The sequence below is a fragment of the Lactuca virosa genome, chromosome 3 (assembly GCF_052849685.1).
Source record: "Lactuca virosa cultivar CGN04683 chromosome 3, Lactuca_virosa_CGN04683_v6, whole genome shotgun sequence".
Classification (NCBI taxonomy): Eukaryota; Viridiplantae; Streptophyta; class Magnoliopsida; order Asterales; family Asteraceae; genus Lactuca; species Lactuca virosa.
Window position 1 is genome coordinate 153,540,351 of NC_136428.1, and position 15,949 is coordinate 153,556,299.

A 15,949-nucleotide genomic window follows, 5' to 3' on the forward strand; every position below is an offset into this window, starting at 1 on the left:
TATATATATATATATATATATATATATATATATATATAGTCAAGCTCAAATAAGAAGGAAATTTTTGGTGGGAAGGTAAGAAGTTTTTTTCTACATATTTTTTTCGCGAACAAACAAAATTAATCATTAGATGATTCATTTGTAAGATGATTCAAAAGAAAAAATTCTCAAAAAAACATCTCGATAATTCATTTATACAATGATTTTGTTGTTATTCACTAAAATTGCCATAAAAGTGAATTTTTTCTTAATTTACTTAAAAATGAATCATAAAGATGTTTTTTTGGGAATTGTTTCTTGTGAATCATCTTACAAATGAATAATCTAGTGATTTATTTATTTTGTTCTTCAAAAAAATATATAGAAAAAAAACTTCTTAATTTCCTACCAAAAAAAATTTGTTACCGGATCTATATCCTATATATATATATATATATATATATATATATATATATATAATAATAATAATAATAATAATAAATAAAAAAGAATTAAACATCGATTTTATATAGTCGTTCGAATTTATAATGTCGTCTGATTTATAAAATGTTGTTCGAAATTTATAATAATAATAATAATAATAATAATAATAATAATAATATTAAAATATAAAATATAAAATAATTATAAATTGATTTTATATAGCCGTTCGAATTTTATAACGTTGTACGAATTTATAATGTCGTCCGAATTATGAAATTTTGTTCGAAATTAATAATAATAATAATAATAATAATAATACCTAAAAATGAATTAAAGACAACAAAAAAAAAACAAAAAAGGAAAAAAAAACATTAAAAGACAAAAAAATCAAATCGGATGGTTAAATTGGAAAATGGAAGGGATACTTATACAAAACCCCTTTATTAAAACTAATAAACTTTTAATAAAAGAAATTAATTGGTACACACTTTTTATCTATACATGACAATTTATGAAATGACTGGGCCGTACAATATCCATAAAAAAACATATATTGTTATTGGTATAGGTAAAAAATGTTTTATACAAATCACTTTTATCTTTATTAAACGTGTGATAATCTAGAAGTGGAGGATTATAGATAGCAAGAAAAAGTAAGACTATTTAATTTGTTTATTTTAAAAGTTGACGAAACATACGTTAGATATTTCCCAAAAAGGATAGAGAATAATAGTGCACGGTCAAATGTTCATTCTACAAAAAGTATATTTAATAATATCTGTAAGAAAATATCCCATATGAGTTATGACCACGTTCTAAGACAAGATCTACCTGTATATATGAGTGTATTTGGAAACACAAACATAGAGATTCAGAGTTTTAAAATAAGAAGACGATGGACACTTTAACTTTAGACAAAAATATAATCAAGAAAGGTGCATGGAGTAAAGAAGAAGACGAAAAGTTACGAGCCTATATCCAAAGATATGGCCACTGGAACTGGTGTTTACTTCCTAAGTTTGCTGGTACGTACGTACGAGTCACTTCCCAAGTTCTCAAGATTCCAAATAAATTTCCATTTTTCTGCACTTAATTACTTATTGTTCATTGATTTTCTTTCTTTAAGGTTTGTCTAGAAGTGGGAAGAGTTGTAGGTTGCGATGGATGAATTATCTTCGCCCAAACATCAAACATGGAAATATTACAAAAGAAGAGGATGAGATCATTGTGAGATTGCATAAACAGCTTGGCAACAAGTAAGTTTACACGTTTGTGGGAAATCCATGCATGTCTTTTTAATCTACTTAAGTATATATACACTATCATTTGTATTACAAGTTTTTCAGTTTTGAATGCTGCTAAATATAATTGTTGCTCTTGTAGATGGACTGCTATAGCTGCTCAGTTGCCCGGAAGGAGTGACAACGAAGTAAAAAACCGTTGGAACTCACATTTGAAAAAACGGGTTCAAGATGATCAAACTCATGTGTTAGAAAACATTAATCACGATGAAACCATCAAGCCTGATGAAGCACCTTCATGTTCTTCTGGCACTGATAATAGCTCAGATTATCATATTCCAAGTGATGTTACGCCACAAACTTACGATTATGAACTGAGTGGAGACTTTTGGACCGATCCGTTTTTACTGGACATTACGTCGGCTGTTGAGAACACAACGCCGTGGGGTTTAGAACACAATTTCGGCTCTCAGTCTTCTTGGGGTGATATGACTATGAGTGAGGACTTATCATGGTCAGCATTGGGTTCATATTTTGAATACAACAATTACTGATAAAATGGTTTCTTAGCCAACTTGTCCGATAACTTATGTCAGTATAATTCCAACTCGATAAAGAACTTGTTTTGATTTCTGTATATCGTTAATATAGTTATCTTAAATACATTAAAAAAGTATATACTTACATGTGAAGACTCTTGCCGAGCTTTTTTTAAATCTTATGTGAAGACTTGTTGCAGAGTTTTTTTTTTAAAATTTTGGAAGAATTTCATATGTATTCTTACAAACTTTAAATATTACTTTTATTACTTTTATATATATCCTTATAATTTTTAAAATTATACGCCTAAAACTAGAAAATTCACATCTATATCCAAGCTTATATTTTAATTAGGATTAAACCAATTTAATAACTTATCTAAAATTCAAAATAACATATGATATTACTAAACTACCTTTCTCAATTGGAATTAAACCAAATTTAATTAGGATTAAACCTAATTAATTATTAAAAAGCTTCATATTCGTCATTTCTTCCTAATTGCAATCTTCGAAGATTATAAAGGGCGACTTTGAGTTTAATGGCTCCACAGTCTTAATTTTATATTTGTTATTTATAAGTAGATAATAGAGAAAACTATGAAACACATGATTATTTATGGGAAGAAACACATGAGAAAACGCTATGAAGCCATTAAATTACCCAAACTAAAAGTAGGTATATGGTCAAATTTGTTCCTTTCGGAACCCACAAAACAATGCTAAAATCTTATGCAATAAACCACAAAAAAAAAAAAAAAAAAAAAAACAAAACAAAAAAAAGGAATGGAAGCACCCCTACAGTTAAAGATGAATAAAAAATTAAAATTTTGGGGCCGTTAAACCTAAAAGCCTCCATTGATAATTTGTTGTGATGAGGAAAAAAACGTACAGAAAGATTTTAAATATTTAATTAAGTTTAATCCTAGTTTAATTGAATTAATTCTAATCTTTAATTTGGAAGGATGGTTTAGTTATATGATATTGTATTTTGAGTTTTAGATAAAATTTTCAATATTAACTTGGTTTAATCATAATTAAAATAAGAATTTGGATATAGATATAAATTTTATTTCCAGTTTTAAAATTTACAAAGGAAATAATATTTAAAGTTTATAAAGTATTATTTTACTATGTGTCCACAATTGACCTTACACATACTTTACTCATGGAACTCAAGTGCACTGCCTAATATATTTCGTTAAATAAACTCAGGTGTACTATCTAATATGTTTTGTTGAAAATGACTACTTCATTATATATATATATATATATATATATATATATATATATATATATATATATATATATATATATATATATATATATATATATATATATATATATAGAAATAATAGGCCATTTAAAACTAATAATAGCTTATTGGTTTGGAATTTTGTTTTAAATTATATTTTAGAAAAAATGATACGTTTTCAATAGACATGGTAATAGGTTAGGTTTGGATCTTATTGATTTGTTTACCTAGATAACGACTGTAACCGTTAACCTTTTATTAATAGGCTTAGGTTGGATTATTAACGATCCACTTTGTTTAAAATCTGTCTCGTATAACTATTAGAATTATTATCTATAATTTCCCAATCATTTATTTATAATTCTAAATCAGATATAATATTGGTTTTAATTACTACACAAAATTGGCTACTTTGGAGAAAACATATTGATTGAACTCTTGAAGAGACTTAATTTATTTATTTGAAGTCACTTAATATTTATTTATATGTGTACTTTTGAACATGTTCTGACTTTGTTGATAGGTCGAATTTTTGAATTTTTGAAGATGCATATTGATTGTCTATATTGTCTCATGCATGTTTGCTAGACATTTATTTTATTTAAAAAGTATTATTATAAGTATTAAGTAAAAATATGATTCATGTTATATATAATACAAAGAGATGAAAGTTATAGAAGAAAACAGTTACAAATATAAATGAATAAAAGGTGAGTAAATCCATTTAGCCTAATCACCACAACCATTTTTGCTCCTATGTGTGCATCATGAGTATGAGCAAGCAATAATGACATCCGCTATCTTTGTTAGAGGAGCCTAAATATTCTTAAAAATCCATTCATTCCTGGCATTCCAGATGCTCCACATCGTGCAGTAAAGGACTGTATGTCACACCCCCAAACCAGAACGATGGAAACGTTCGGGGGCGGATGACGTCATGTACAGTATCACACCAATTGCATAATAGTAATCAAAGTACAACAACCATGATATTGATAATGTATAGTTTTACATCTGTGTTCAAATCAATGTATAATTGACACCAAAAGTATAGCAAAAACTAAAAGACGTGACTCTATGAAGCTCCGTCTTCTCAAAACCTGTGAATATCTTTTTACTGATTCTCTGAGAATACAAGTAGTTTTGAAAAGAGTGTCAACAATTATGTTGGTGAGTTCATAAGCACGTTTGTATTTGAAATCTGTCATTTGTTCCTTGAAAATGTACGTGTTTTCTTCCAGAAAATCCAATATTTTCTGTTTTAAATGAATTGTAGTCTTAGTACCTTTAGATTAAAATGATAAGTGTTGTTGTACTCTGAAATAGTATAATGTAGCTTTAATTCGCATAAAACCATAAAATGTATGTTTCTAGGAATGTAAATTTTCTCTATACTGGAAATAGTATTCTGTATTTGTACTTGTATGAAAACTCTGTAATTGTAAGTGTCTGGATTCACTAGCTGTACTGTAAAATATTGTATTGTAGTTTTATTATTAAATAAAACCATATGAGGTTGTTTATGTATTCCTACACTAATCGTGTTGTTCAATACCAAATTGTGAGTTATTATAACCATGCTTGATGACCTAAGATGGCCTGGATACGACGTTCTTCAGGCATCAGAAATGGTACGACATTTGTCACCCCAGGCCTACCGGCCTAACTGTAGCTAACAATTTAGGTGCGGGATTGTCAGTCTCATATAAATCTATACACAAGTGTCACGCTCTTCCTCCAGGAGACTCTGGTTATAATTTCAGGGCTTGGTTGGTACTTAGATAAGTACTTGAAATATGTCTCACAAAGCTATATTGACGGTTTCGTGTAGAATAATGAAAAGTCAGTTTGTAATGAGTGAGTTGTACGTATGTTTCATAAACTATACCTATTACAATTTATATGTTTGTTTCTATTGAATTGTAACCTGAACTTGATAAAAAAGTATGTATGTTCCATAAACTATACCTATTATAGTTTATATGTTTGTTTCTATTGAATTGAAAACCTTTGTATTATTAACGACTTTGCAAGTTTGAAATCGTAAATCCGTGATAAAGATATTCCGTGAAATTTAACATTTATGTCCAAATGGTAATAAAATAAATTGTAAAAATATTCTTTTTGTTTAACATGTTTAAATAGTTTTATACTTATATATATATATATATATATATATATATATATATAAAATACTTATATAATTCCGATTAAAACGGCAGTCGAAGAAATGATTCTACCCTAATCCCACAACCAAACAAGGAACATGAATTAAAGCAAAATCACCAATTCTAAGCCTGTTGAATCTTAATTATATATATATATATATATATATATATATATATATATATATATATATATGTTTTTAAATAACTTAAATATTAACACAAGGTTTCTTGTGTTTTACTTGTATCTTCCCCTAAAACAATGAAAAATCGTGAAAAGGTAGGGGTATGAACTCACCTCTAGTGTGTATTCGCGGGTTGATAACGAAGAGGGTGTCGATGTTCTTCGCGTTAGAACACATGATAATATCCGAATCCTAATTATATTGAACACATTATAATATGTGTAACTTAGATAAGCTAATGATTTAAAGTGTTAAATAAAATTAGTTTGTATAAAACACTTACAAAATGTGAAAGAGTTCCTGGGAAAATGGCTTAGATGTTTGAAGATATTCTTATGAAGGTTTGATATTTGAGAGAGAATTGTGAGCGTATGATAATTCACTAACTGTGAATGATAAATGGTTCATATGTATGTATTATATATGGGATATAAAGGATAAGAGTGTATGAGATGTGACACTTACGTTGGTAAGTGTAATATATCACCTTGGGAACTTAATCAACGTAAAATATCTAGAGATTAAAGATGGATTTCGGCCAAAAGAAGGTTGATTTCGGTCTTAGCATGACCGAAATCACCTTGGATGTCCCACATTTGATAGATTTTGGTCCTAGTGGAGAAACCAAAACCGAAAACCCTACTTGCTACATGATTCCAAAAGCCGAAAACCACTTGTTCCTTTGATACCTAAAACCGAAAACACAAGTGTTCCTATATTCCAAATACCGAAATCAAGATGATAAGGTGAATTTCATACTTTTTAACTTACTTCCTTGACTTATGTTCACTTGTATTTAACTTATATATGCATGGTTTTCAATATAAAAGTATATATAACTTATGAACTTATATAAACATGTATTCTTGGCATCCAAAGTTCTTATTGTATTAATGTTATGATGTAAATTCACTTGTACACAGTTGTAGTTTAGACTTTTATTTGGACAAGTTTGACTTAAATTTACTTGAAATAATGGGTTGTTACATTATCCCCCCTTTAGAGGGAATTTCGTCCCGAAATTGTTTCTAAAGCGGTACTCATGAATTAAGGAAAAGACGCGGGTACTTTTGTTTCATCTGATCTTCCCGTTCCCTAGTGAATTCAGGTCCCCGATTGGCGTTCCAACGAACCTTCATTATTGGTATACGACTTTGTTTTGTTCTTTTCATTTCTCTGTCCATGATTTCCACCGGTTCTTCTACGAAATGTATACTCTCGTTTATCTCGATTTCATCAAGTGGGATTACAAGAGTCTCGTTAGACAGACACTTCTTTAGATTGGATACGTGAAAAATGGGATGTATGTTACTGAGTTCATGCGGTAGATTGGGTTTGTAAGCCACCGGGCCGATTCTAGAGAGGATCTCGAATGGTCTGATGTACCTTGGATTTAGTTTTCCACGTTTACCGAAACGTATCATTCCTTTCCAGGGTGAGACCTTTAACAGGACACGGTCACCAACCTGGAACTCCAAGGGTTTTCGTCGTTTGTCCGCATAACTCTTTTTTCTGTCTCTAGAAGCTTTCATTCGTTCTCGAACTTGGATGATTTTCTTTGTTTTTTCTCGAATGATCTTGGAACCGGTTAGAGTGTTGTCGGGTACTTGTTTCTTTTCCAGTTGCGTATCACCCACTTCAGACCAACACAGAGGAGATCTGCACTTACGGCCATAGAAGGATTCAAACGGAGCAACTTTGATGCTAGTGTGATAGCTGTTATTGTACGAGAATTCGACGAGTGGTAAATGGGTATCCCAAGCTTTACCAAAATCTATCACACAAGCTTTCAACATGTCTTCCATCGTTTGTATGGTTCTCTCGCTTTGCCTATCTATCTGGGGATGGTACGCTGTACTCATGTCGAGTTTAGTTCCCAAGGACTTTTTGCAGTGATTCCCAAAACCGCGAGGTAAATCTACTATATCGGTCAGAGATAATGGATATTGGCACACCATGCAATCGTACTATCTCTTTAATGTACGTCCTTGTTAACTTCTCCATTTTATCAGTTTCTTTTATTGGCAGGAAGTGCGCGGATTTGGTTAATCTGTCGATGATTACCCAAATCGTGTCATGACCACCCGTTGTCCTGGGTAACTTGGTTATGAAATCCATAGTTATCCGCTCCCACTTCCATTCGGGTATTTCTGGTTGTTGCAGTAAACTCGAAGGCTTCTGGTATTCTACCTTAACTTTGGCACAATTCAGGCACTTGCCCACATAGGTAGCAATTTAAGCTTTCATGTTTGGCCACCAATGGAGTTTGTTGAGGTCCAGATACATCTTATCTGAACCGGGATGAACGGAGTATCAAGTTTTGTGTGCTTCGTTCATGACAACGTCCCTCTAGCCACCGAATTTCGGTGTCTAGATTCGATTCATGAGGTAACGAGCTCCGTCACCCTTAACTTCTAGGTTTTTATCCATTCCTCTTAAGGCTTCACTTGCCACATTTTCGGATTTGAAGGCTTCCAGCTGAGCCTCTTTGATCTGTGTGGACAGGTGTGAATGAATAGTCATAGTTAGAGACTTTACTCGGCGGCCCGAGTATTCTTTTCGACTAAGGGCATCTGCTACTACATTGGCTTTGCCGGGATGATAGCGAATCTCACATTCGTAATCATTGAGTAGTTCCACCCATCGTCGTTGCCTCATGTTCAGTTCTTTTTTATCGAAGATGTGCTGGAGGCTTTTATGGTCCGTAAAGACTGTGCATTTCGTACCATAAAGGTAATGGCTCCAGATCTTCAGAGCAAAAATCACTGCTCCCAGTTTGTGTGTGGTATAGTTGAACTCATGGTTCTTAAGCTGTCTCGAGGCATAGGATATGACCTTTCCTCGCTGCATAAGAATGCAACCTAGCCCTTGCTTGGACGCATCACAGTAAACTACAAAATCTTCCGTCCCTTCTGGGGGGGGGGGGGGGGGGATAGGATCGGGGCGCTATAGAGGACTCGCTTTAGTGTCTGGAAAGCAGTTTCTTGTTTCTCCTCCCAGTTGAAGGTTACACCCTTCTGAGTTAAAGCGGTGAGTGGCTTTGCAATCATAGAGAAGTTTTGAATGAACCTTCTGTAGTAGCCAGCAAGACCTAGAAAGTGACGAATCTTTGTTGGCGTTGTTGGAGTCGCCCAGTTTTCGATAGCTTTGATTTTGGAGGGATCTACATGTATCCCTTCCTCACTGACCACGTGACCTAGGAAATCCACCCTTCGAATCCAAAATTCGCACTTCGAGAACTTCGCATACAATTTCTCTGCCCTCAATGTTTCTAAGACTTGTTGTAAGTGTTGGCTGTGTTCTTCCTTACTTCGAGAGTAGACTAGTATGTCGTCAATGAAAACTATTACAAATTTATCTAAGTAAGGTCGACACACACGGTTCATCAGGTCCATGAACACTGCGGGTGCATTTGTTAAACCAAAGGGAATCACTACGAATTCATAGTGACCGTAGCGAGTTCTGAAATCGGTCTTAGGAATATCTTCCTCCTGGACTCGTAGCTGATGGTATCCTGATCTCAGGTCAATCTTTGAGAAGAAACTTGCTCCTTGAAGTTGATCGAAGAGATCGTCAATTCGGGGTAAAGGGTATCGGTTTTTGATAGTGAGTTTATTTAATTCCCGGTAGCTTATACACATGCGGAACGATCCATCCTTCTTCTTCACGAACAAGACTAGTGGTCCCCAAGGTGAGAAACTTGTTCTTATGAACCCTTTGCTTAGTAGTTCGTTTAATTGGCTGGATAGTTCCTGCATCTCTGACGGTGCTAAACGGTACGGGGATTTGGCTACGGGGGTAGCTCCGGGAATCAAGTCGATTCGGAATTCAACTTGGCACTTAGGAGGAACTCATGGGAGATCTTCGGGGAATACATCAGGGAAATTACAAACTTCGGGGATATCTTTGATACCTTTCACTTCTTGTGTCTTATCTACCACGTGAGCTAAGAAGGCACAATATTCTTTGCGAAGATACTTCTGGGCCTTGACGCAAGAAATGATTTAGAGGTTCGTACCGGGTTTGTCGCCATAAATAACGAGGATTTTGCTACTTGGCAGATTAAGACGAATGGCTTTTTCATAACATAGGATATCAGCACGATGATGACTTAACCAATCCATGCCGATGATAACGTCGAAGCTTTTAATTGAGACTGGCATAAGATCAATTTGGAAAGAATAGTTGTTTAGAGTGAGGGTACATCCTATATATGTCGTTAGTGCTTTCTGTCTGTTCGTTTGTCATTTCTACGATGAACGTGTCTTTTAATGATTGGGGGTTTTGTTTAAGTAGATGTTTGAATTTATGGCTAACGAAACTTTTCTCCGCACCACTATCGAAAAGAATGCATGCGTAAGAGTTGTTGAGGAGAAACGTACCGGTAACAACAGTAGGATCTGCTATTACTTCTTCGTGACCTATTGCCAATACTCTTCCCACACCACCAGCATTCCTTGTCTTTGGGCAGTCTCTCTTGAAGTGTCCTGTTTCACCACACCCGTAACAAGCCTGGCTTACTCCAACGCCGGGGACTTGGGTGATAGGTTGTGCCGGTACCCTACAGAAACGGGCGGTGTGCCCCTTCCTGTTGCAGTTTTTACAATGCATTTCCCAAAAAACTCCCGTGTGATGGAAGTTGCACTTATCACACTTGGGAATATTTCCAGCATATCGATTGGAAGGTGTTGGAGCAATAGGAGCTGTAGGAGGAACAATAGCTAGAATAGTAGCAGGAACAGTAGCAGCGTGTACTGCCATAGTTTGTTGTTTCTTTGAGGGCTCTTGTGACGATTGCCCCTTTATTTTGTTCCAAAACTTCTTTTTGTTGCCTCCTTCTTTGTGTTGCTCGGGAATGGCTGTAATGGAGCCTTGGCGAACTCCATGATCCACGAGTGTTTGTGCCAGACGTTTGAGTCTGTCAAAAGTAAGTGGATTTGCAGCTATGATGTTTCCTTGGATCGGGGGAGTTAATCCCTAAATGTAAATTTCCACTTTCTTACTTTCCGGGGTGACCATCCCAGGACATAGAATAGCCAAGTCACTAAATCTGGCAGTGTAAGCAGCAATGTCGGAGTCTTTTATCATCAGACCCCAGAGCTCTTGCTCTAGTTTTTGCACTTCGCCTCTTGGGCAGTATTCTGCTAGCATCAGAATCTTTAGGTCTTCCCAGCTCATGGCATTGACTAATGGGAGAGATAACGACTTGACATAGTCGTTCCACCAAGTGAGGGCTCTGTCTATGAAAGTGCATGCTGAGAATTTTACTTTGCTAGCTTCAGGGCACGCACAGATTTCAAACACCGATTTTGTTTTCTCGAACCAGTGTGTTAGAGCAATGATACCTACGGTGCCATGAAAGGATTTGGGTTTGGAATTCGTAAAGTCTTTATAGGAACACTCTCTTGGGTGTCCATGGCTTTCTCCATGATTAGAAGGGTTGGCACCACTACCTACCCCACTAGCACCACTCGCGTTAATTTGCGTCATGGCGAAAGCCACGGTAGCTGTTACTACTGCTTGGAAAACAGCAGGGTTATATTGTGGAGGTGGTGGAGTTGGTGGAGTGTTGTTGAAATGTCTGTTTGATTTACGTGGCGACATCTTTTTCTATAAGGTTTAAAGAGGAAGTGATGATAAGTCCTCAATAGTGGTCATGAGTCAGATGATATTGAACAAGATATATCTTAGTTCTAAACACATCGTGCCTGACTTTTATAGTGTTCTATCAGTGATTTACAATGTAAGTCTACTAAAATAAGTAAACAATCGCAAATTTCAATTTATGAAATTTATAGCAACACTGTTAATGAATTTGTATAGTGTGACTCATACCGGGTCTTCCTATAATCACATAGAGTATACAAATTATATATAACCAAGATCGAATAGACCTTCGATTAAGTGATCCTACTCTAAGTCCACAACCAAACAAGGAATAGGAAGTAAAACTAAATCACAAATTCTAAGTCTATAAAATCTTAATTATATATAACTCTTATGTATACACTTAGTAATGTACTGTATCACAACAATTGCATAATAGTAATCAAAGTACAGCAACCTTGATATTGATAATGTATAGTTTTACATCTGTGTTCAAATCAATGTATACTTGACACCAAAAGTATAGCAAAAACTAAAAGACGTGACTCTATGAAGCTCCGTCTTCTCAAAACCTATGAATACCTGTTTACTAATTCCCTGAGAATACAAGTAGTTTTGAAAAGAGTGTCAACAATTAAGTTGGTGAGTTCATAAGCATGTTTGTATTTGAAATTTGTCATTTGTTCCTTGAAAATGTACGTGTTTTCTTCCAGAAAATCCAATCTTTTCTGTTGTAAATGAATTGTAGTATTAGTACCTTTAGATTAAAATGATAAGTGTAGTTGTACTCTGAAATAGTATAATGTAGTTTTAATTCGCATAAAACCATAAAATGTATGTTTCTAGGAATGTAAGTTTTCTCTATACTGGAAATAGTATTCTGCATTTGTACTTGTATGAAAACTCTGTAAATGTAAGTGTCTGGATTCACCAGCTGTACCGTAAAATATTGTATTGTAGTTTTATTATTAAATAAAACCATATGAAGTTGTTTATGTATTCGTACACTAATCGTGTTGTTAAATGCCAAATTATGAGTTATTATAACCATGCTTGATGACCTAAAATGGCCTGAATACGACATTCTTCAGGCGTCAGAAATGGTACGACATTTGTCACCCCAGGCCTTCCGGCCTAACTGTAGCTAACAGTTTAGGTGCGGGATTGTCACTCCTGTATAGATCTATACACAAGTGTCACGCTCTTCCTCCAGGAGACTCTGGTTATAATTTCTGGGCTTGGTTAGTACTTAGATAAGTACTTGAAGTATGTCTCACAAAGCTATATTGACGGTTTCGTGTAGAATAATGAAAAGTCACTTTGTAATGAATAAACTGTATGTATGTTTCATAAACTAGACCTATTATAGTTTATATGTTTGTTTCTATTGAATAGTAAACTGAACTTGATAAAATAGTACGTATGTGTCATAAACTATACCTACTATAGTTTATATGTTTGTTTCTATTGAATTGAAAACCTTTGTATTATTAACGACTTTGCAAGTTTGAAATCGTAAATCCGTGATAAAGATATTCCATGAAATTTAACATTTATGTCCAAATGGTAATAAATAAATTGTAAAAATATTCTTTTTGTTTAACATGTTTAAATAGTTTTATATAATACTTATATAATTACGATTAAAAAGGCAGTCGAATAAATAATTCTACCCTAAGCCCACAACCAAACAAGGAACAGGAAATAAAGCAAAATCACCAATTCTAAGCCCGTTGAATCTTAATTTTATATATATATATATATATATATATATATATATATATATATATATATGTTTTTATATAACGACAACGATTGAAACTATTTGAAATAATTTAAATATTAACACAAGGTTTCTTGTGATTTACTTGTATCCCCCCAAAAAAAAATGAAAAATCGTGAAAATGTAGGGGTATGAACTCACCTCTAGTGTGTATTCGCGGGTTGATAACGAAGAGGGTGTCGATGTTCTTCACGTTAGAACACATGATAATATCTGAATCCTAATTATATTGAACACATAATAATATATGTAACTTAGATAAGCTAATGATTTAATGTGTTAAATAAAATTAGTTTGTATAAAACACTTACAAAATGTGAAAGAGTTCCTGGGAAAATGGCTTGGATGTTTGAAGATATTCTTATGAAGGTTTGATATTTGAGAGAGAATTGTGAGCGTTTGATAATTCACAAACTGTGAATGAGAAATGGTTCATATGTGTATATTATATATGGGATATAAAGGATAAGAGTGTAAGAGATGTGACACTTACGTTGGTAAGTGTAATATATCACTTTGGGAACTTAATCAAGGTAAAATATCTAGATATTAAAGAGGGATTTCGGCCAAAAGAAGGTTGATTTCGGTCCTAGCATGACCGAAATCACCTTGGATGTCCCACATTTGATAGATTTCGGTCCTAGTGGAGAAACGAAAACCAAAAATCCTACTTGCTACAAGATTCCAAAAGCCGAAAATCACTTGTTCCTTTGATACCTAAAACCGAAAACACATTTGTTCCTAGATTCCAAATACCGTAATCAACATGATAAGGTGAATTTCATGCTTTTTAACTTACTTCCTTGACTTATGTTGACTTGTATTTAACTTATATATATGCATGGTTTTCAATATAAAAGTATATATATAACTTATGAACTTATATAAACAAGTATTCTTGGCATCCAAAGCTCTTATTGTATTAATTTTATGATGTGAATTCACTTGTACACCGTTGTAGTTTACAATTTTATTTGGACAAGTTTAACTTACATTGACTTGAAATAACAGGTTGTTACACTGTATTACCAGTCACCTCCTTTATTTGACAGTCATGCCATCCGTATCTCGAGTTAAGGAATTCCATTATTCTCGAATGCCTAGTGCCTCCCAACCCAATCCCTTTAAAAATCCAAGAGAGTACAGTATGGGAAAACTCACACTGAAGAAAAATATGATTCACTGATTCAACTTCTTTGTTGCCAATGGGTGCATCTTATTAGGAACGTTTATTCCTCTCACCATTAGAGTGTCCGCTACTGGAACCCTACTCATCGAACTTTGTCATACAAAATATCTGACTTTTAACGGGATTGTTTTTGACCAACAGATCTTAGGGCTCTTGGACATAATGAATTTCGAGTCATTTGGTCTTGTCATGCCATTTACCATATAAACACTATCTGTTGTCTTGTTAAATCGAAACCCATATGGATATGATACCAGGCTGGTGTTCAAGCCACCAATATTTGTTTATAATTTGAGCAACTCATACAATTCCACTAAGTTGGACGGCTCACACTTCCAACACCAAGAGAAACCAGTTACAGACAAACGGTCAACCATTGAGCAGTTATTGACTGATTCAATCTTATAAAGATGGGGAAATTTTTCTTGAAAAGTTGTTGTTCCACACCAGACATCTTTCCAGAAAAGAATTTGGATATCTTATCACGGGATACGTGTAAATATCTGCTGATTATCAATATCAGTTTCCTCCAGCGCCAAGATTGCTTTATGAATATTACACCACACCCAGTGGAGGTCTTTCTAGCAATATAATGTGCAGGTTTCCTTATCAGATTATGTAAGCTTACAATGACTGATTTCCAAAGGCTTCCATTTTCATTCATGAGACACCACCACCATTTGATCAGAAGTGCCAAATTTTGTGCTTTTAGAGTTGAGACCCCGAGTCCACCATCTAAAATAGGAGTTGTTATTTTCTTCCACTCTATCAAGTGAATTTTGTTTTTCAGTTCACCTCCTCCCCATAGAAAGTTCCTCCTGCTCTTTTCGAGAGTGTCAATAATGCCTTTTGGTGTGAAGAAAAGTGACATAAAGTAAGTAGGTAAGCTACTTAGAACATATCTGATCAGAGTGATACGAATTCCAAATGACAATGCCTTGGACTTCCAGTTAGATAGTTTAGATCTGAATTTATCGATAATGGGCTTCCAACCGGTATACCCAAGTAGTTGAATGGAAAAACCCCTTCAGCACATCCCAACACCCTCGGCCAAGTCTTTAGATTCCTGATCTGAGATCCAGAATGCAACGTCCGGATCGCATGTAAACTTCTTTTAAACTAAATTTTATTTATTTTTGAATAAATAACCATTACACAAGGCGTAATTAAGGGTACGTGGGGCGTACCTCATCGAGACTTAGACACGAGGTTTCTCTCTAGTACGTTGGGCATACTCGTGGTAGATAGAAACCCTAAATTTTGGGTTTTCAACCTTATATAAACACCTTATGTCCCCTTGTGGCCTCTTCATGCTCAACCTCCTTTCACCCCAAAGCTAATATTCGAAACCCTAGCCCCTATTGGTGAAGTTTGAGACTTTTGAGTGTTTTTTTTGGGGTTTTTGGTGCATATAGAAGGAGAAGAAGTCCATCATTAAAGCTTGGAGAATCTCAAGCTCATAGATCCAGAACATTCATCATCCTTGGTAGCTTCTGGAGGTATAAGGCTTGTACCTTTATGTTTCTTTTGTAGATCTAGATTTGGACCATGTTATGTTATGT

General features: G+C 34.2%; 1 pseudogene across 1 annotated transcript; it reads left to right on the top strand.

Annotated features, from left to right (window-relative positions):
* Positions 1–1,313: 1,313 nt before the first annotated feature.
* On the top strand, positions 1,314–2,218 carry LOC145164186 (transcription factor MYB72 pseudogene; annotated as a pseudogene). Its single transcript, XR_013739792.1, has 3 exons — positions 1,314–1,448; positions 1,550–1,679; positions 1,807–2,218. The product of XR_013739792.1 is annotated as a transcription factor MYB72 pseudogene (transcript).
* The last annotated feature ends 13,731 nt before the right edge of the window (positions 2,219–15,949 follow it).